At 44.3% G+C, this 22,096-nt stretch overlaps 1 long non-coding RNA gene across 1 annotated transcript in view; it reads right to left on the bottom strand.

Annotated features, from left to right (window-relative positions):
• LOC149873643 (uncharacterized) overlaps nucleotides 1-22,096 on the bottom strand; it is a 102,745-nt gene that overhangs the window by 1,154 nt on the left and 79,495 nt on the right. The window contains exon 3 of the long non-coding RNA XR_016439873.1: nucleotides 6,988-7,069. This is a non-coding gene — a long non-coding RNA (uncharacterized LOC149873643). The remainder of the gene's footprint in view (nucleotides 1-6,987; nucleotides 7,070-22,096) is intronic.

Raw genomic sequence — 22,096 nt, 5'->3', positions numbered from 1 at the left:
TCCCAGAACTGGACACAGTACTCCAATTGCGGCCTGACCAGTGTCGCATAGAGGAGAAGGATCACCTCCTTGGACCTGCTTATGATGTATCTCTGGATGTGGCTAGCCTTCCTAACCACGTCCCCACACTGGTGGCCCATGTACATTTTGGACTCAATAATGACTCCAAGATCCTTTTCTGCCTCTGCACTGACAAGGTGCTTTTCACCCCCTCGTCCAAGTCACTGATGAGGATGTTGAACAGTGCAGGCCTGAGACCGAGCCCTGGGGGACCCCACTTCCCACATCCCTCCAGATCAAAAATGACCCATCCACCACCACGCTCTGGGTGCAAACCTCCAGCAAATTTGTGACCCACCTGACTGTGTAGGCATCAGTGCCACAGTCACCTAATTTCTTAATGATAATGGGGTAAAAGACAGTGTCGAAGGCCTTCCTAAAGTCCAGGAAGACTACATCCACCGTGACACCTGCATCCAAGGATTTTGTGACCTGGTCATAGAAGGCCACCAGGTTGGTCTGACAGGACCTGCCTCGAATGAACCCCTGTTGGTTGCCCCTAAGCATGATCCTGCTGGTCTATCGCAGATGTGCTCCTGGATAATTTTTTCAAGGAGCTTCCCCAGGACCGAGGTAAGACTAAGAGGCCTGTAGTTTCCTGGGTCCTCCTTCCTCCCTTTTTTGAAAATGGGGACTACATTGGCCCTTTTCCAGTCTTCTGGCACCTCACCAGAGCACCACGAGTGCTCATAAAGCTGTGCCGGGGTCTCTGCTAATTTCCTCAGCACTCTGGGGTGGAGATCATCAGGAACTGCTGATTTGAACACATCTAGTCCCACCAGAAGTTCCCTGACTAGGTCCTCACTGACCCTGGGCCTGGCAGTGCCTCCCCTGGGTCCGTTGGGGATCCCAGTGGGGGGGATGCCCTGGTCCCTGCTCAAAAAGATGGAGGCAAAGAAATTGTTAAAGAGGTTAGCTTTGTCATCGGGTGTGACCACTAGATTTTCTAGCATATCCTGCAGAGGTCCTACGTTACCTAGTACCTTCTTTTTACCCGCTACATATTTAAAAATACCTAAAGGCTTCAGAAAGTTACCATCAGCAAAGCATTCAGAAAATCCTCCATATCAATTGGAAGGACAAACACCAGCCTTCTGGCTCAAGCAAACACCACCATAATTGAAGCCATGTTTATACAGCACCAGCTCTGTTGGACAGGACATGTCAGAAGGATGCCTGACAACTGATTCAGCAAACAGGCCCTATACTCCCAACTCAGTAATGGTCATTGCTCTTGAGGTGGGCAAAAGATTCAAGGACACCTTGAAAGCTATGATATTCACATCAGTATTTGAGAGACCGAAGTACTGAATCATCCCCAACGGTGGCCATGATGTATGACAAGGCATTGATCATTTTGAGCAAACTTGCTTCACTCTGAAGGTGGATAGATGAGAAAGACAGGGAAAGAGCTGTGACCTGACATCACCAGGATCTACTTCTTCCTCCCACAACTATCTGTCATGTCTGCAGGCAAGCGTGTGGATTTCACATCGGCCTCCTCAGTCATCTATGGACTCACTGATGACTTCCCTCTTTACTGAAAACCTGTCATCCTCATATCAAGGGACTGACAATGACAATTATTATATATTTGCTTACAGTGGAGGAACTAACAGATAAAGCTGTTTTTTCAGAAAACTTCTGTCAGCTAAATATCCCTAGATTTTGTTCCTCCCAAACTTGTAAATAAAACACATTGGCCACATCTTTACATGTGCTTTACTGCAGAGTAGACTAATTAGCTGCAGAGTAAAGCCTCACCATCTACATGTGCAATAGTATTAGGCCACAGTAAACTAACTTACACCAGCATATTTATACCAGTAAATTAATTTACACCACCATATTTACACCAGTATTGTCAGGGACAGTACTATCTTATGCTGGGGTCATTTAGTGTGACTAAACTCATGTATAATGCTGACCACGGGGGTAAATTGTGCCCAATCAGCCCAGCTGGCTGGGGGCCAGATTCCTGCCTGCCACCTAGCTATATACCTAGCTGCACTGAAGCACCCTTGTGCCCCAGCCAGCCCCTCTGCCACTTGATGCTGGTATCTGGAGCCCAGGGCTGACCCTCTGTGCCCCTGCCAGTCTGAGTCTGCTCTACCCCAGCTCAAATTGCTGCTGTCCCAGGTGCACATGTAGATGCTGCACCCAGGAGTAGTTACTTCAGCTCAAACTGCTCCAAAGTTAATTGCTTCACATTGGGCATGTCTATACATGCCTATTAATGTGAAGCAATAAGATCCATAGATTATTGCTGCCAGGCATATGTCTGCATGTGCACTCAGGATTGCAGTACACTGAACCAAGGTAGAGCTGCCCCAGCTGGCAGGGGGCCCCAAGGGTCAACCTGCCACCCCAGGGCTGCTCCCCTTGGCTCAACATGCTGCAGAGGGTCTGGCTGGGGCATGAGAATTCTTCAGCGCAGGGCTAGCCAGCAAGCAGTCCCAGCACTGAAACACCCTTATGCCCCAGCCAGCCCTTCCAGTATCTACATGTGTGCTGCTGTGGAATTTTTTACTCTGCACCAGGATAGTATTTGTAAATACAAGTAATATCCTGCTGCAGAGTAAATTAGTTTACTCTAGTCTAATAAGGCCACACATGCAGACACCAAGACATTTACTGCACAGCTAATTAGCCTACTGCACAGTAAATGTCTCATGTCGACACGGCCATGAATTACATGTGTAGATACACCCATTGGATCTGATTCTCCACTGTCAAATAGACCATAACTATGCCATTGATATTAACACTATCCATGACTGCCTTAGTAACAGAAAAAGACTGAAGGGAGTAGGATAGGTGTATGGGGGGGATGATAGAATGACAGAAAGGGGAGTTCTGACCCTCCAGTTAGAGGGTATGATGTGTGAAATTGTGTTTTCTATCCTTAGATTACAGAAAAGAGCAGAGAATTTGGTTTCTGTCATGCAACTGGTCTTTGCTGCTTGCCACACAGGGCTAGGAAGGAATTTATTCCCCCTCCTGTTGCTACATTTCAGGGGGTTTTTTCACCTTCTTCAGAAGCACTGGGTGTTGACTGTAGCCAAACCTGGAAAGTCTGACTGGGGATGTGCCAATGCTCCTGCTGGACCAAAACCTGGAGATTTTTGGTTGGGGAGGGCTTGTCCCTCTGCTCAGGGTCAGACAGACCACCATATTTGGCATCAGGGAAGAATTTTATCCCACAGACAGAATGGCAGAGACTGTAGGAGTTTTTGCCTTTCTCTTTAGGATAAAGTGTGGTCCTCTTTCTTGAATCTCTCAAGTGTATTTTAACAACCTTGCAGCAACAGGCCATTGACACAGCCATCATCCCCCTGTTTTACCCATGGCAGGTTAGGATGCTTTTGGTGTTATAAGGAAATATGCCTCACGCATATTGTGTTACAGAATTGTTTATGTATTTCTAGGAATAGGTTACATAAGGATTTGTATAGGATGGTTTTGCTAGGGATGATCCTACCTTGATCAGGGGGTTAGATTAGATGACCTCCTGAGATCCCTTCCAGCCCTATACTTCTGTGATTCTATGGTAGTGGGATGAGGGTCATTATGGTTTGGATGCTTTGCATTAAAGATTCAGTATTGGAGAATAATAATTTTTAATTGCTCATCCATGCAAATTATAAATACAAAATGTTTTAGGTACATTCAAATGTTCTACATCCTATTATTGAGTTAATTAGCTCAAGGATGTGCACAAGGAGAATCCTGTTCTGTGACAACTGACCTTCCTCAGTGCAGCATTATTGACAGGACTGAGAGTACTGGTATTTAAAAAAAACTACAGAATACAGGGTCTTCATAAAGTCTTTGTGAACTTTTAAACTTTAATAATTTAGATTGTGCACAAGGACTTTATGAAGATCATGTATATCCATGTGACTTCAAGTGGGGAAAAGTTTGGCATCTTATTGGCAGGCAGTTTTTGAGCCATAGATTTCACTTATCTGTGTGTCTGCAAGTGCCTTGGCAACAAGGTGAATGAGTGGGGGTGAAAGGGTTCAAGTTGTTATATCAACCTTTGCTGAAAGATCCCATTTTAGTCCTGAAACAGGTTGATTACTAGGGAAAACGTATTATTTACAAACAATTATCATGGTATTTTTTTGCCAGAGTAGAATAAAATTTTAGACTGCACATCTGCAAGCATATATGGTTATAGTTAACCAGTACTACTGGTTTCAGTGAACTCACCTGAAATGAATAGGATTCTTCATAAATGTGATATTAAAGAAGTATACAAGTATATGCAAGGTTGCCTTATTTTGTAATAAAACTCAAAAATCCTCTGTCAAGAACTATAATCTTTCACTGCAAATATATTGTTCATCTCTAAATATTCACTCTTTGTCTTTTTATTTTGTTATTATTGCCAGTTTAGAACAGGAGTATCAAACTCATCTGGCCCTACAAGCTAGATGAATGGTGTGGGGCCAGATTGGGCCCATGCATCATCTCTCCCTCTTCTCCACACCTCCTGCCTGCCAGATCCAGAACACATTGTCCCTGATCCAGCCAGTCCAGGATGCACACTTTATGCTATGCCCACTCTGGCTCTGGCTCTGGCCAGTCCAGGACCACCCCAACCAGTCTGGGGTAGGCACCGCACGTAGCGCTGGTCCTAGACCAGCCAGAGCTGGTGCCATGTACAACACATGTTCCGGATTGGCCCCCACATGGGTGCTGCATGCTGCAAATCTTCCAAACTGGCCAGAGTGGGCACAGTGTGCAGCGTGCATGCCAGGCCCTGCACTCAGGGCTGGTCCAGTGCATGCCACATGCAGCATATAGGTCAACTCTGATATTTAAGGGGCAGCACTGGGGGCCAGATGATGGGGCTCCATGGGCCAGAGAAAGCTTGTGAGCTATACCTTTGGCACACCTGGTTTAGAAAAATTACCCTCTGGTTCTAATGGACAACACTCCTGTTGCCTTCACTGGGAAAGCAGTCAAGTTCAAAATACATAACTAGCACCCAGGGTATCTAACTACCAGATTCTGACTTCTCTTTGCTATAAATACTGAATAACCATAAATCTGATATAATTTAGTTAGATAACTCCAAATTTACAGCAGCAAAGCCAGGATTAGAATCGAGCCCATTACATATCAAAAGCAGATATACTTTGTTAAAATGGCTGCTGCACCCCTGCTCAGAGGTTGGTGTATGACATAAAAGTGTCATGACATAACATGGTGTATGACAAAGTGTATGTACAACTTGGAAGGCTGAAGGATGCATGAGGGAAGAGGCTGCGAAAGAAGGAAATCTCTAAAAATATACTTTCTCCAGCTCTGCATATTGTACTTTAAAATAATTTCATAAAAGATAAAATGGTCTCTCCTTATAAATTTTATCCTTTTGGAAACAAAAGAAACCACTAGCACACCTTATGGTAAGGTTTAAATAAATATTAGTTAAAAAAGCAAAAGTGCGGTCTCTTTTATTGCCAATTATAGGTTTACAAAGTTAAGCAGGAAAAAGAAATAGTATAGCCAAAACAGCCTTCCAGAGAGCCCTCCAGAGTTTGTCTTACTGTTCACTGGACTAACAGTAGTTATATTTTTATACTACAAGAATGGCCAGCCAGAAATATTAGGTCTCTGGTAGCTTTATTACCAGCTTTTGTTTTCGTATATAGGACACACTCTTTTTCAAAAATCTGCAAGCTAATGTGAAATCCTTAAGGAATAAACCAATGAAATGAAAGAAGCAGTAGTAATATTTTCAAACAAAAGAAAAAAGGGAGACTAGGGGTCAGTCGAGAAGTCACATATAGCTGTAAACTTCATTGAACATATTCAAAGCAAGTTGCTGGCTCTCTATTCCCTGTGTTCCAGGAAAAAGAGCATTCTTTGGCAGAAGCCTCATTCAGAGGTTTCGATTTATGGGAAAGAGGCTTGCCTCAAAGAGGTTTATTTTTCTTCTTTGACCAAGGTTTGGTGTTTTCCATCATTAGACCTTTTTTGCCTTAAAAAAAAAATCTAAGTTTAAGGAGTTTTGTTTTCATCCAGATAACAGGGAGTTCCTAGGCTTCTGTACAAATATACTTCAAGAGAAAAGTATGTTTTACAAAACAGGGATCATAAAAATGTCAAAAATAATAAAAATAGCCAATCCTTAAAGAGATGTTCACTTGATCTGACTAGGTCCCAGAACCATCAATGGAGCATCTGAGAAACTCTCAACACCTTGATGATGCAAGAAACTGCAGCTGAATTGTCCAAGGTTTCATAAAGTCTTTGGCAGAACCAGAAATCGAAAGTAAATCTCCTGAATATTATTTCGGAGCCTTATCCCCTAAAGATGGTAACAGAGGATAGGCAGGACACATTAGTTTCCACCACTGAAGGACCTAACCATTGTAACTGATTGAGTTGTACCAGTGTATACCACCCAAGGGTCTAGCTACATAAATTAAAACTAGGATCTGGCTCTGAGACATTTTTATATTGGACTTAGCAACAAAGTGCAATTTTGATGCTGAGTTTTTCCAAAATGTTGAGGAGTGTTGTATTCACAGTATTGCCTTGGGCCTCATTCCTGACTGTCTGCTATAGAAAACAAATAAATTGTCATTAAAAGAGACAGCATGGATTTTCCAGAGCTAGCATGCAGTAATACCATGCATGCAGTGATGGAATGTAATTTGCTGTCATGAATTACATGAGGTAATGCCGTCTGTATCACATCCCTTCCATGATGGGGAAAACACTAAAATGTAATTTGAGGTCAAGATTGCAGGGATGAAAAATTCTGCTCCTCTTGAAGCAAACCATAAAGCTGGAAACTTTAAGTTGGCTCATAAAATGGAAGGATCCATATCATGTCAGGCAGTATTTTCATCACATTGCCAATTATAGCCTTGAATGTTATTTAAGTATGAAGTGAATAATATACTGTACCTTGGTTGTGTACCACATGGTTTCTTTCTTTTTTTGCTGGCATGTGGGTTTAGAAATCCATATGATGGTTCCATGGGTGGATCTAGAATTTTGAAAAGGAGTATGCAGGTGATGAGGTGCATCATCACATAGGAAACAACACATATTTTTCTCCAGCTAAAAATAAATTAGAAGCTTTACTTATATGCTAGGGGCCTAAGGCTGCATTGAAGGAAAAACAAATATAACTTCATGGGAATGAGTTAAAATAGTCTGCACGGCTGTGAAACAGGAGCTACGTTACCAGGAGCAGCGACCAGACACACAATTGCAGAAAACAGGATAGCTTGATTGGTGAAACATTAAGACCATTAACACCTGTAGAATGAAGATGTTAGAAGGGGTCAGGTAGGTTACAATGAGCCATGTAGTCAATCAGCTCCCTCAGCACTGCCTGACTAGAAATGCTGCTGCCACTGCCAGTTGATTTTAAACTTTAGATGGAAAAGGAATCAAAGGAGGGTGCAAGTGCATCAGTGCACTCCTACTGGATCTGCCTCTGGTTGGATCTTACTCAGGAAGCAATGACCCTCTACGGAGTCCCACAGACTTATACACTTAGATCATCCCATCTACCAAACAAGTTTCAGTAAAAGGTGGGTATTTAGAGTGAATCCATTCCTTGTTGGAAGGGAAACAAGGGATGCACATATAATAAATTAAAACTTGTGCTGTTGATCCTTGGAGATGGTTACCAGCCTCAGTTCTCAGGAAGTGCTTGGGTATCTCACAGGACTTGTCGTTTAATGCATGGGTCAGATCTGTCTCTAGTGTCTGATCCTAGTGACAATTACAACCTGCTGCTTTCATACAGCTCAAGTCTTTTCTTTATCTCAAGTGAGAAAGTTCTGTCCTGCTGAAGGCTCTAGGGCTGAACTTGCAGAAAATGATGGGTCTGTCTGTGACTCTGGTTTATTATTGTTTTTAGATGTTTCTCCTTGCCTGTTTTTTCACAGTGTACACACAAATCCTGCCCTCAAAGAAAAGTGGACACAGTGTCATGGATGAAATTGCACCTTAGAAATAAGTGACAGCCAAAAACTACATAAGCTTTCCTGCTTTTCTGACCTGCCTCTTGTTATGAGTTTTTACCTTAGGTATTAATATGAACACTATCACCTCCCAGATATTAAATAGTCCTCCTCACTACTTTACTCTGAAGTAGGAAAGTCCTGTCATCTCCATTTTACTGATGGGGAACTGAGGCTGAGGGAAGCCAAGGCCTTGTCTGCACTGTGCTGATAACTGTTAGAGCCCTGAAAATCATTATATCTGCCTGTTCTGGAAGGAAGTTGGCCAGGGGCAGTGTGTGAGCTAGCTAGGTCAGTCAGCAGTAGCTGTCCCTAGTGGGTTATCTTTTACTTTCAATAAACTGTAGTTTCTGGACTCTGACCCTCTGACTTGATTGAGCTACCACATAGCACAAATATGATAAATTTTCCATGCTTCAGAGCAACTTCCTGGACAACTTCCATGCCATACTGCCCCTGGCACTCTGACCTCTAAACAAGGAAAAGAATAGCCCCATCTACACAGCTCTTCAGATAAGCTGATTAATACTGCTGAGTTACAATGTTGATCAGCAGGGATCCAGGTTTTCTGCTAGCCATGGAAAACACAGTAAAACCTAGATTTTCTCATGTTAAAGAGAAAACCCCAGATTTTCTCCTTTAAAGAGAAAAATGGGGAAGGAATGGGTTTCCCCTTGCAGGCTGGCACAATTCCAGCCTGCAAGGGGCTGGGGGGAGTGGGAGGATGGCGGTCAAGCAGGCGCACCATGTGCACACACACACATGCACATGGCCGCCAGGCAGCCTGGAGAACAGCTTCCACAGCTCCCTGCAGGTAAGTTGGATGGGGGGAACTGAGGCCTCCATAGTAAGGGAGGGAGGGAGGGAGGGAGGAAGTGAGGCAGGGCTGGGGCTAGGGCTGCTGCCCACCTAAGGCAGTGCTTGGGGTTTGGGGCCCAGGGTCATGCACAGCCTCAGGAGGGGCTGGTTCCCTGCTGGCTCCCTGAGCCGGGAGCAGGATGGGGCCATGGGTGGCTCAGGGGGTGGGAGGTAGGGGCTGCCTCCCTGCTACTGCATGCACTCCCAGTGGGGCCATGGGGTACACATACCACGCAGATTTGTGCATGGTGCAGGGGAGGATTCAGGACCCGGTGCAGCAGCGCAGAGCAGGGTGAGGAACTTCAGTGCCACCACCACAAACTCTGCACTGTTATGACAAGGCACCCCATATCTGCCTGGCAGCAGCAGGGTGGCAGTGAGAAGTTGTGCCCCCTGCTGCTGCCAGGTGGGCAGGGGGTGCCTCACTATTGCAACACAGAGCTCCCAGCAGTGGCACAAGCCACCCTGCCTAGTCCTGCCTGCTGGGCTGTGGAGGCCCTGGGATAGGGCAGCACAGAGGGGAGCTCTGAGCTCATAGCTGCCAGCCTGCATCCACCCCACCATGGGCTCCATTCCTACTGCGCCACCCTAGGGGGAGGCAGAGCCAGGCTCCGTGCTCTGCTCCACTGCAGCCAGGGTGGCAGCCAGGGCTCGGGCACTGCTGCAGGGGTCTGCAGACCCAGGTCCCTGGTCCCATAGACTTGGTATCTGGGGACCTCCTGCAGCAGGTCTGGGAGGGGGTAGGAGGGCTATGGGTGGGCAGTGTGGGGCCTGGATCTGCATCCTGGTGAGCAAAGGGGGAAGAGGGAGCTCTGATTTTCCATGATAAAAATGCCAAAATGTATAGGTATTTAGAATGTATTTGATTATAGTGACTGGGGCACTGGTAGGCTTCCATATCGCTTTAAAATTGTAAATATATCAATAAAACAATGCGTTCAATTGATACCTATCTACATTGTGGCATTTCATTTTGATCATGGGTTTGGGGGTTTTAAACAGAGAATTTGCTATTTTTAAACCAGGATCCCTGTTGATCAACCTACCCAGAGCAGCCCTCCCCCAGTCACAGACAGAGCCAAAGGTGTGGTCAATCTTTTCCAACCGTAGGCCAGAATGACGCACCCCAGAGGCAGGGGGGAGGTGGGCTGGTACAAGAACCCAGTTGCCGCCAGCGCTCATCCCAGCAGAAGCACAAGAAGAGTACCTGCAGCCAAAGTCCCCTGCCCACCAGATGTCCCCAGTGCACCATATCCACTGGCTGGATCCAGATCTGGCCCCATGAGCCATAGGTTGCTGACCCCTGATCTAGAAACAATATTTTTATAACTGAGCAATCATTAAATATGCCCCAAAATAGTGTCAGGCTCCCCCTTCCTTTTTAAAGTAGTTGTCACTTTGAATGCATGTAGATGAAGTGTTTTTATACAGCCAGGGAAGCTGCCCTGGGTAATGGCCTAAGCAATAAGTTTCTAGACCTTCACTTCACAGGTCCATAAAGTTCACATTTGGCAAAGAAGCAGAAACATCTGCTGAAGTCAGGAGATTTTTGTTTGCTGAGTTCAAGGCAGAGAAGCTTACAGTAAATCAACGACACCCCTGTCATCATCACCCAGAGGAAGAGGTCAGGATTTCCGGGATCTCATGACAACACAGCTAGAAATGGAGAACAGAAGAAATTAGAAACTTTGGAACTGTGTTTGAGAGAGATTAATTAGTGAAGATTGACAAAAGAGACATTCCTAAATGTGAAGCCCCAACTCTCCACTGACTTGTCCCTCAGACCCTTAGCTTTGCAGAGGGAATATAACTCATAGCCACATCAGAAGTCCCCACTCACCAACACAGGTGGTAGCATTTTACATTATAGCACAGCTATAAATGATTATAGTGGCGGGGAGGCAACAAAATGCAAAGCAGTGCACAAACAGACCCAAGATGGGCATAAACACAGGAATAAGAAGCACTACTAGGTGACAAGGCCCACTGGGAGAAGGGGGGTTGCGTTTATCATCATCAACAACAACAACCATTAAGGCCGAGCAGGTGTTTGATATCTAAGTGAAGTGTAAGAAAATCAGGTCAGGTTACTTATGCCCTAAATGTTCATTTCTGTAACAAAAGGTTTCCAAACCCAACTGAGTTTTTTATTTTTGTTGTTGTTCTTATTAATAATAATGTCATCCTTATCATTATCATTATTGCTGATGTCACTGAAATGGCTCTCTTCAAAAAAATTAAACAGTTCCCTAGTAAATTTGAAAGCAAAACGTGCAACATAGGGTGCCTGTTGCCATGTATATTAATTGAGTCTGATGGAGTATAGGGTTGCCAACTCTGTTTGAATCAATTCCAGGAGTTTTCCAGAATACCAGGGTGCCCACGACACACAGCACCAATGTGCCTGCTTTCTTGCGTATATCAGTTACAAATTACAGTGCATAGACTTTATGTCAGGAAGGCAAATGCACATTATTATTACATTTTTAAAACCCACTAGACTGTATAAATCAGATTCAACATTTAATATTTCTTTTAATGAATGCCCTATCACATAATGATGTGTGGCCCTTGCGGCTGGGCAGGGCACAACAGCAGCGGGAGTATAGCAGCAGTGGCAGGAGCATGGCAGCAGAAAGCGAGAGCTCCCACAGATGCCACCGGCACTGTTGGTGGTGGGGCAGGAGAGGCAAGCACTTACCAGGGGGTGAGTGCCAACCAGGGGCCGGCGACTACCTGCAGATCCTACCAGCAGCGGCAGTAGCCACCAGCGGCAATCGCGGACCACCCACAGATGCCGCTGGCAGTGTCAGTGGTAGTGCGGTGAGCAGCAACCGCCCGCAGGCACCACCGACAGTGTTGGCAGCGCCTTTTTGTAGGGGGTGCACTGCCACACTCAGGGGGTGCATGCGCACCTGAATGCCTTCCCTACACATCACCTCTGCCCTATCATTTATCTCCCGAGGGATTCTCAGCAGTGCCCTGGAGACTCTAATCTAATTCCTGGAGACTCCAGGGCAATCCTGAAAGGTTGGCAACCCTAGTGGAACATGCTAGTTAGTGCACCTCCAGCAGCCTCCATGTCTTGTGCATCAGGTGCCCTGCACTTCAAAATAGCAGCGGGGGTGCTTTAACTAAACACAAGATGCTGTGGGCTCTTCAGTTAGAGAGGGTCTCAGAGCCATTCTAATAAAGTGCCCTCCCTGCAACCCCAGAGCACATGTAAAAATGCCCATAACACCTGCGAACCAGAAAGGAAACTAAACCATTATCATTCTCCCACTCAAGCAACCTAAAGCAGCAAATATAGAGCAAAATAAACTAGACTTTTAAAATACTTTCAACCATGTCCGATGTCACTTACCAAGACAGCAGTACACTAAAGGACCTAACTACAGCCCTCACATTTTTGGGAGTGTAAATCATAAAACACCTTCTAGAAGCCTCAATGATATGACAGTGTAAAACTGTTGAGAGATCAAAATCAGGTCCATATTTTTAATACAATGCCCTACCTAATCCATTTTGGTAGAATTTTATCACTTACTTAAAGGGCTATGCAGTCTTGCCTCATGCCAGTAGGCATTTCTCATACATAGTTACAGGGGTGGATCCAGAGAATTGCACTGTTGCACTTGCACCCCCCTTTGATTCCTTCTCCACCAAAAGTTTAAAAACAACTGCCTGGTAATAATGGCAGCAGCATTTCTAGTCAGACAGTGCTGATGATGTCACTTGACTTTGTGATCCATTGTAATCTATCTGATTCCTTCTATACTTTTCATTCCACAAGTGTTAGAAACCATCTCTTAATGATTAAATGAATCTGCTCCAAAGCAGTGGATCTCCAGCACATCCGAGAACTAAAAGGTATGTGTATAAATGCCCTATAAGACTAAAGAAACAACATCTTGGCTGCTAACAGGTGTTAAAAAAATGGTACTTTAAATTCATTGCACACCCACGCTGAGCCCAGTGCATGGCCAGAATAGGCATCGTGTTAGTTGGACCTGGCTTGCCCCATGTCTGTATAGATCAGGCACTTTAACGGGGCTTTGTTGATGCTTTTATCTAATAGCCAATTGAATCAGCTTTAGCTAAAAGCACCAAAAAGCCCCACTGAAGCACCCAATCTATACAGACACTGTGGAGCCAGGTCAAAGTCACACACTGCTTCTTCCGGTAAAGAGCATTTTTGGGGAGGGGTTTTAACATCTTTAAGCAGCTCTTCTGATTATTTTTGCTGTTATTAATTTGTTGTGTTTTTTAATAGATAATGCATGATATGCTGTATTTGCCCAATTACAAGATAATTCTGATGAATTTAAAAAGACCCCCTACCCCCATAATTAGATTTTATACATAGGAAAAATTATCAATTGGTTATAATTTCTATGTATACAATCTAATTGTTGGAGGATCATCTTAGATTCATCCTCACCATTGCAGCAGTGAAAGCAGTGGTAGTGGGACAGGTGGTGGGGGGTCAGGTATGAGAGAGGCAATAAGGGGGAAGGCAGTGGGGGAGTAAGGAGACAGACAGTAGAGAGCAGATGGTAGGGGGTAGGCAGTGTGAAGGCAGTGGAGGACAGGTGGGAGGGCAAGCAGCTTACCCCCTGGAACCTGCCCCCACTCACTTACCCTGCTTTGTGGCTGCCCCTGCAATCTCTGCCCTCCATCTCCCCCAACTGCTTCTGAATCCTCCTCCCTTTCCGTCCCTGCACAGCCTCTGCCTCTAGCCTCCCCCTGCACTCTTGCCCCTCCCCACCAACCCCTTGCCCTTGCTCCACCGTCAACAGGCACCATCCTCACCACAGCCTGGAGCATGGAGCACAGCCCCAGTCTGGCTCCATAGCAGTGGCACTGAGCTGTCACCACTGCTATGGGAGCTTCTGGGGCTGTGCTCCATGCCTCAGGCTGTGGCAAGGATGGAGCCAGCTGTTGCAGAGCAAAAACAAGTGGTCGGGGGAGCAGCAGGGGAGGGGCAGAGGCTGTGGGCAGGGGGAGACGAGAAGGTAGGGAGAGGTCCCAAAGCTGGGGGGGTGGCGCAGAAGCAGGACAGAGAGGAGACAGGGAAAGTGAAGCAGGGGCAGATTGGGGAGAGGCCCCAAGGCTGTGAGGGGGAGAGGCAGAGGGTGCAGAAGTGGCGTGGGAGCTGGCAGCAGCTGACTGAATGCCACCACCTCATATTCAATTCTAAGATAAGGGACTCCCTCCCCCCCATATTAAAAGGAGGAAAAAAACTTTCATTATAGAGTATTTTAGCCGACATGCATATTTTGCTTAATTGTAGGACACAATACCAGTACTGACTTGCTGCTAATTGTTTACACTGCGGCAAAAAATGCTTATCTGCATTAAGCACTTAAACGGCTGAAGTGTATACCTCCACTGTCTTATTAATAACTTAATTTTACTCTATTTATCTGAATAATTGATAATGCTGATGAGGAGCCAATATTTTCAAAGTTTCTAAAGCAACCCTCAGTGGATTAGGTCCTGTCAATTTCAAGGCTACTCTTAAAGGCATAAGGCTTTACAAAACAAAGTACAGAGCCTTAATATGATGCAAAAGGCTTTAATATACGCTGTTCCCTATAATTAACGGGTATTATTTGCATTGAATACATGCTCCATGCAAATCCATAGCTTCTTTACAGCCACAGGAGTATGCTCTGAAACAGAGTACACTGCACCTCCTGCTACTTACTGCTAGGGTAAAATCCTAACTTTTAGTTTTACCTGTGTGACTCCATTAAAATCAGCAATGTTGTAAGTGGTTTCCAGGAAGACCACTTTTGGTCTTTTAAGTCTTTTAACAGTAATATCACAAGCAGTGGAAGGCCCACAAAACTAATTTTGTGGCAGCCAACAACAGTGCCACTGCCATGCCCCGCTACTGCAGCACCATGCCCTGCATCCCTGCCATGCACTCCACCACCACCACATGTACAGCAACAGCAACAGCACATCACCATCCCCTGCAACAGCCCTGAGGAAGGGAGGGGCAAGGGCAGGAGGCCCCCGCAAATAATATTTTCTTCCACTGCTTATGAAAAATATATACTAGAGGTGTGCGAAGCAGGCCCTATTCAGTTGGATTTGGATTTAGCCCAAATCATGGACAGTGATTCGATTCATTAATTCAGATCACTGTCCCTGATTCAATTCAGCTGAATCCAAATCTGAAGATTCAATGCCGATTCAGAGAATCAGCGATTTGGACATAGACACAGCTTTAAATGTTTTTTCTACATACCTTGAGGTACCAGCATGGCTCATGAACCCTGTGATGCTGGGGCAGATGGGGCATCCCACAGAAGCACGGGAGGACCCCCCACATGTTTGGCAGTGAACCCATAAGTGGACCGGAAGCAGTTCTGGTCCATTTCTGTGTCCACTGCTGAGCGCATGGGGGCCCCCCTGCATACCCTCAGCTTGGCAATCAGCCATGGGGGGACCCCAGGTGCCCCCCCAGACCCCCGAGGCACCAGTTGCCAATCCAGGAGGTACGCAGAGGGGCCCCCTGCACACTCCCCAGTGGACCCAGAAGTGCTCTGGAAGTGCTTCTGGTCCACTTCCAGGTCCACTGTCAAACACACTGAGGAGCTCCCCATGCTTCTGTGGGACATTCCATGCACCCCAATATCACAGCATTCATGAGCTGCCTGGTACCTAGTGGTATGTAGAAAAAAAAATTTAAGCTGTGTCTATGTCGTGGTGTAGAAATTCAGACAGGATCACTGTTTGGCTAACAGAAGTGCTTTATTTTGCATGGCCACGGGAGAACAGCAAGAAGTGACTGATGCTCAACGAGAATAAAATCAGGCTGCTTTATAAATCACATACAGGTCAATCTGCCTCAGCAGGCTCTTGGCAGTCTGACAGCAACTCATCTCGGTGTCTGGCTGAGCCGAGCGAGTTTTCTCAAGCTGCTTTCTGATAAGCTTATCCTGAAGGCCACTGTGTTATTCCTGCTCGGCCTTCACCCAGATCTTCCCCCTCCATCCTGACCCAACATGTATACACTTCTTTCAGTACTTTTCCATTCCTCATCAATCCAAATCACCAAATCTTTTCGAATCTCTCCAAATCTATTTGGAGGGTTCCAATTTGATTCAGAGAGATTAAAGGGTCCACTGATTCGATTTGAATTTGGATAGTCAGCCACCAAATCAGGCCGAATCTCTGCCGAATTGAATCAGGGACTGAAGCTTCGCATAGCCCTAATGTGTACTCAGAAAAAGTTTAGGGAAAGTGTTCATCCAAATTATATAAAGCACTCAAAAACTCTCTTCCTTTTCAGCCTGACTGGACTGAACTTACCTCCATATTTTCTCTTTATTGAATATCATTTTCAGGGTTGTGACTGGTGCAATCAACACAGCACCTGAAGCAGCCCCAGTCTTGATAGTTCTAATAATCCTGCAATTGCGGGGCAGGGCCAAGGTTAGGCAGTTCAGGCACCTGTTTCCCATTGATTACATGAGGGCTTTTGTGTTTTCTAAAGTCTGATCTATAGTCTTTTAAAAGGCCATGATAGATGTTACACTTTCCAACCCGATAATGTGTTATAACCTGTAACATGATACATGTGCATGGAATTAAATCTTGTTTGGGGCCCAATCATCACATGATAACTAAAGCTCTATGGATGTAGTTTAGCTGAACCGGATGTAATTGAACTAGGTTTTGCAACTAGGTCAAGCTTAAGCTGGAGCGTGACATGTATTGAAACTGCTAGTTTTCTGCCAGGAATCATGGCAAGTTCTGCAAACTCAGATCCTCCAAATAAAGAGTTCTTTTGCTACCAACATTGTGTTGTTACTGCTGTGGGGGCTGGGGTATATGTCTCTTAAATGTCATTCATTAAGGAAGACAAAACTCTTGGGGTGGGGTGACATCTTTTATTAAACCAACTAAATAGTTGCAAAAAAAAATTCTTTGCAAGATTTCAGGTTCAGATGTCCTTCATCAGGCAAAAGAGAAATCAAAGATGTTAGGAGTTCTCCCAGGTAGAACATCTTGCAGAGGAGACATCAGAGACATTGGGGTTTCTCCTGAGTGGAAAAGTCAGTTTGTAAAAAGCTGCTCTGAGTGAATGTAAATTAGGAGCAGATAATGATGGAAGCATCTGGTTACCTGAAGGTGTCAGATGCCAGGCAGGGTGTTGAATTTGCCTTCTTCCTTATTCAAGTTGTTCATGAAGGAATGCAGGCTTGGGTTGTTTTACCTGAAGGGGTCAGGCAAATTGCCCTTTTCTGTAAACATTGCCAGGATTACAGCTGGGCTAAGGGAATGACTGACACTAGCTGCCTCTAGATGATATGTATATATTTATATTCAATATATTGATCATGCATGTATGTGTTTTCTTATAGTTTCTATAGTAACCATTCAAGAAAAGAGGATTCTTAGAGAAACAGAGATAAATCAGTGGTCTTTTTTTTTTTTGTAAGGGAAAATAAAGGAAAAATAAGGTTTAGATCCAACTTCTCCTTTCCTTGCCACCTACATTGCACCCAAAGCTACAAAGATAATGACTCTTTAATACAGAGATTTCTTGTATTTTTAAATGCTCCATGTCTCCCATTCCTTCGGGATTCCCAGACATGCACTGTTTTTGTCCATGATGGGCTGAGGAGCTTGCACTACCACTTCTCCAGCTCAGAAGGTGGAAGCTGTCCTCCAGATTCAGGTGGAAGTATGTCACATATTGCTGTACGTGTTTCTGCTTTCACATTGTTCATGCACACTACTTCACTTGCATACTCACACACTGCTAGCTAGCTGCTGGGAATGAAGCTGTGAAATAGAAATGCAGTTATTTTCAGGCACATCCTTCCCCTTGCCCCTTTCCCCTGCCTGCATAGTTTCCTTATACTTTGGACTGTGAGAAAACAGTGGTCAGATAGGCTGTTTGGAGAGATGTTAGAGCCAACTGGATGGTAAGTCTTTCCCCATTCACAGCTTTTCTACAACAGTTCTGCATTGCTGTCTCCCATTGACACATTACTGGAGATAATTTTTACTTTAAGTTTTATCCACTCATCCATGCTAGGGGAACATGCACTGGAAGGTAGGTGAAGATAACCCATTCTGTGAAATATGGGCCACACTGTGACTGACATGTTAACAGAAGAGCTGTGCCAGTCCTGTAGCAGAACATTTGCTAAACCAATCCCCAAAGGCTGACTTCTTTGGGTAAATCTGATATCTTTTGTTAGACCAACTCAAATAGTTTTAAAAATTCTTCTTTGCAAGCTTTCAGGTACAATAACTCTTTGTCAGGCAGAGGAAGCATCTGAACCAACCTATACCCCCAAAGGCTGACTTAGTATTCAGAAAAGATCTTTCTGAAATCCGCTTTTCAATCCACAACAATAAAGTTTCACAAGCAAATGGATAGAAACTGGAAGGCCAGTGCATAGGAAGGCCAGCACATAGTTGCTACCATTGTGAAGTCAAGTAGCCCCGTGACCACAAACAATGGTGGGATGGCCATCTCCCTCTCCCTCCCCTTCCCCACTCCCTCAAGAAAAAAACAAGCTCAGATAGCAAGCAAATATTTTTCTTTACAGAGAGGAAAGCTTTAAGTTGCTTGCTATATATATATATACACACACACACACATACATACATATAAATTACAGGTAAATTAAAGCTAAGCTATTAAAGCCAGCTATTTACTTGAGCTTGTGATATTAGTTTATTTAAGGTTAAATATTTAAGCTTTCAGAGTATTTAAACTAAAGCTAAGTAATTAAAGCTACATTAAAATTAAATAGATTGATTGTCTGTCTGGAACAGCACCACCCAAAGCACGAAAATTCAAACTATATGAATCTTCTCTGTAAAAAAATCATGGCGTGTAAGCATCATCCAGTGCTGCAATGAGATACATAACTTAACACATGATCCAATGAATGTATACCACCCCTGTAGACAGTGGGTGCATCTAAATCGGATGAAGCTGAATCCACATTTAGATAAATCACTTGGACATTTATCAAGGCCATTAGGGCCCATTTAATCCCAACTCTTGTGCTGTACTTAGAAGAGGTGGCTTCACAACTCTCTTCCAACTCCTCTGCTGGTCAGAGGTCACTTCAGCCCACAGTAGATCCTATATGCCACTGTGAATGATAGGAATAGTGGGAGTATAAAAATGCCCAGCCCAGAGGTGTAACTGGGTAAATACGTGCCCTGGGAAGCAACAGCACACAGGACAGTGGCCACAATCAGACTGCCAGCGGCACTGCAGCACCCTGGAGAACAGTGGCAACAGTGCTATTTTTACGTGGCCCCCTCCCTGCCTTAAGTCAGGTGCTCCAGCCCCACCTGCACCCCACTTTAGTAATGCTACTGGCCTGGCCACACTTCCTCCCTCCCTTGGTAAGCCAGGAACTCTTGCCAGTACAATATGGAATTAGCTACTCTAATTCTACACATGGTGAGGAGCTCCCCTCCATCAGGAAGATTGCCTGAGATGGGCCTTATGGGGACCTCAGGGCCCAAAGACAGAGGTCACTGGGACCCACAAATCTTTGTACCTAGCTCCTCCCCTATGTTCTGAGTCGGTCACTTAGAAACACAGAATAGCAGCAATAAGACACAAATTGTTTTAGCTCTCTTCTAGTGATGCATGCATAATTCCACGTCTGGCAGCTTCCAACATGTGTATACGGAGGGAGCAAAAGGTGTGAGTGTTTTTCCCTACTGTGTGAGTGATGAGGTATTACAACATCGGGACCTTCACCTGAAAGGAACATCCTAATTCAAAGAAAATGCAGGTGGTTTCAGTTGTTTCTATAGATTAAAATATCAGCTTAATAAGAACAAGCAAAAAACCCAGCATTTTGATGACCAGCAAACTGTTCTCATTAAAGTCCTTTCTCCAGAGTTTGAGCATGTACACACACACACAAACACACTTAAATAAATAAATGTTACAACATAAAAATGCGGCCACACATCTGTTGAACTGGAATTTACTTGGGGATAATTGATATGGAATACATTCTTCAGTGACACAACATAAAAAAGTATGTCCTAACTGAAAAAGGTAGGTAATATAACTAGAAAGTATCATGCATAAGCTATATGCAATTCTGAGTTTATGTACTCCATTTACAGGCCACCAAAAAGGCTGTATTCTTGGAAAGCCATTTCCTATTGTTTCAATGTCACTGATTGAGCAGAGAAATATTCCTAGTTTTTCACAGCTGCCACCTGTTTGCAGTTCAGTATACTCTTCTTAACTGGCACAGACCCAGGCTGAAAATAAATACACTAATTACAAGATGATCTTTATTACAATACAAGTACATCACGCTAGGAGTTACTTGCTGGGGGAGGGGGTCAGTTGCTTTAAAAAGAAGAATGGTGCAAAATAAAATGTAAATTTACTGAAGGTTTAACTATTTAGCATCCATAACAGAAAAAAGGCAACCAGGTGATTTAAAGGAAGGCCACAGGAAAAGGAAGGCAAGCAAAAAGCTTGAGTTCATTGACAACAGTGTGCCTTGTCCATTTTTAGTTTGGGATGCATTGCATCCCCTTTTCCCATCATCTAGATCACACAGACATATTTCCATAAAACTGACTAAATAAATTATACCACAAAGCTCTACTGCAGCAGCTGATTCCTGTTCACTCAGTCTTGGACCCCAACCCGGGTACTAGCAGCATCCACAATGCCCTCAAATTACTTTGTTTTAATATCCTAACACAAAGCCCAAAATATTTTGCAGATCCAGGGACTCAGGGGTACAGTACGTCATGGAATATTTTATCTTGCATCTTTGGACTGCCAATGCTGCTTTGATGATTTATAATAGCTGAATATACTGAGCCAGAGCCTCAAGTGTATTTTAGATGGGACCAGTACAACGACTAAATGTCTCTACACAAACACTGGCCAGCAGTAGAGGCTTTCTAAAATAGGTAAATGGCAGGACCCATGAAGAGCATTGTCATGACTAACATCTAGCTCCGGAGTGGAATCCAACACCCTATGTTAGGTGCATTGGCTCCCTGTATTCAGTGCACCAGGAGAGTCAGGCAGCTGGATGGAATCCAAAAATACCAGCATAAAGAGTAGAGAGCCTCCTACAGTCAACATTGTCAGCAAGTCTTCCAAGAATGGTTATTGTATTGTACTGTAAAATATAGGCAGTCTTTAGAGCAAAGACCAGAACCCAGGGCTTGCTTGTTCCAAAATATTGGGCAATACATGCTAGCACTGTCTCTACCATAGATTGAATCCTGAATTCTTTTCCTTTCACCTGAAAATAGCCTATAGATTTGTGGTTAGGATATGCTCCTGTGAGGTAGGTAAAATGGGTTTGAGGGGAGACATGGGTGAGTGTCACAGGCAGAAAAGGCCTCCAATAGCCTGGATGAGTGCTCAAACCACTAAGCTAGTCCTTCTCTGGCTGTGCTTTAAAAGACAGGAGTAACCACTACTTCAGTTTGTAAGGAACCCTGTGCTATCAGTGTGTTTTAGTCCTACCATGAGAGTGCCTAGCAGATGAAATTTCTCCAATAACTTAAGCAGAGTAAAGCCTAGTTTCTGGATCAGGGTCAGACTTAGGCATGATTTAAGGGCTGTGCTGCTCAGCCCTGTCAAGACTGTGAGACTTCTGGGTGCACACAGTAGCACAGCTCTAGTTCCTGAGGATTTCAAAGCCAGAAAGTGGTTGGATAAGAGCATGCCCAGAGTTTGGCTGTAGCTAAGCAGGGGTTTACATGATCACCATTTTGTATTTAGGTGCCTAAAATCTACCTTGGGGGAAAGCATTAATCCATGTTAGTAGCCTAAATCTTCTGTTCTTTTTTTTTGTAGAAATACAACTGATTGATTTCTCATTTTCCCACAGGTGATAATTGCTATATCATGAATATTTTAACCAGGGCTATATTTGGCTGTAATCATATTTTTAAGACTGCAGCTTACAATTAGCAAACATTTGTGTATTTTATAAAGTCCAGTCCTACAGATACTTCACAACTCCCATATATTTCTGTTTGCATTTTGCAAATCAATGAGTCTCACTAGGTCACAGAAATGCACAACTATTTTAGTTGTAACGATGGGTGATCCTAGTAAGTAGAAGAATTTAAAAGACTAAAGAGTATTACATATGTGACACAGGATTTATTACATATATATAATACAT

This window comes from Crocodylus siamensis, chromosome 1, assembly GCF_052110815.1.
Source record: "Crocodylus siamensis isolate JL-2025a chromosome 1, ASM5211081v1, whole genome shotgun sequence".
Classification (NCBI taxonomy): domain Eukaryota; kingdom Metazoa; phylum Chordata; order Crocodylia; family Crocodylidae; genus Crocodylus; species Crocodylus siamensis.
The sequence above is the reverse complement of the archived record's forward strand: the minus strand, read 5'-3'. Positions and strand labels throughout refer to the sequence as shown.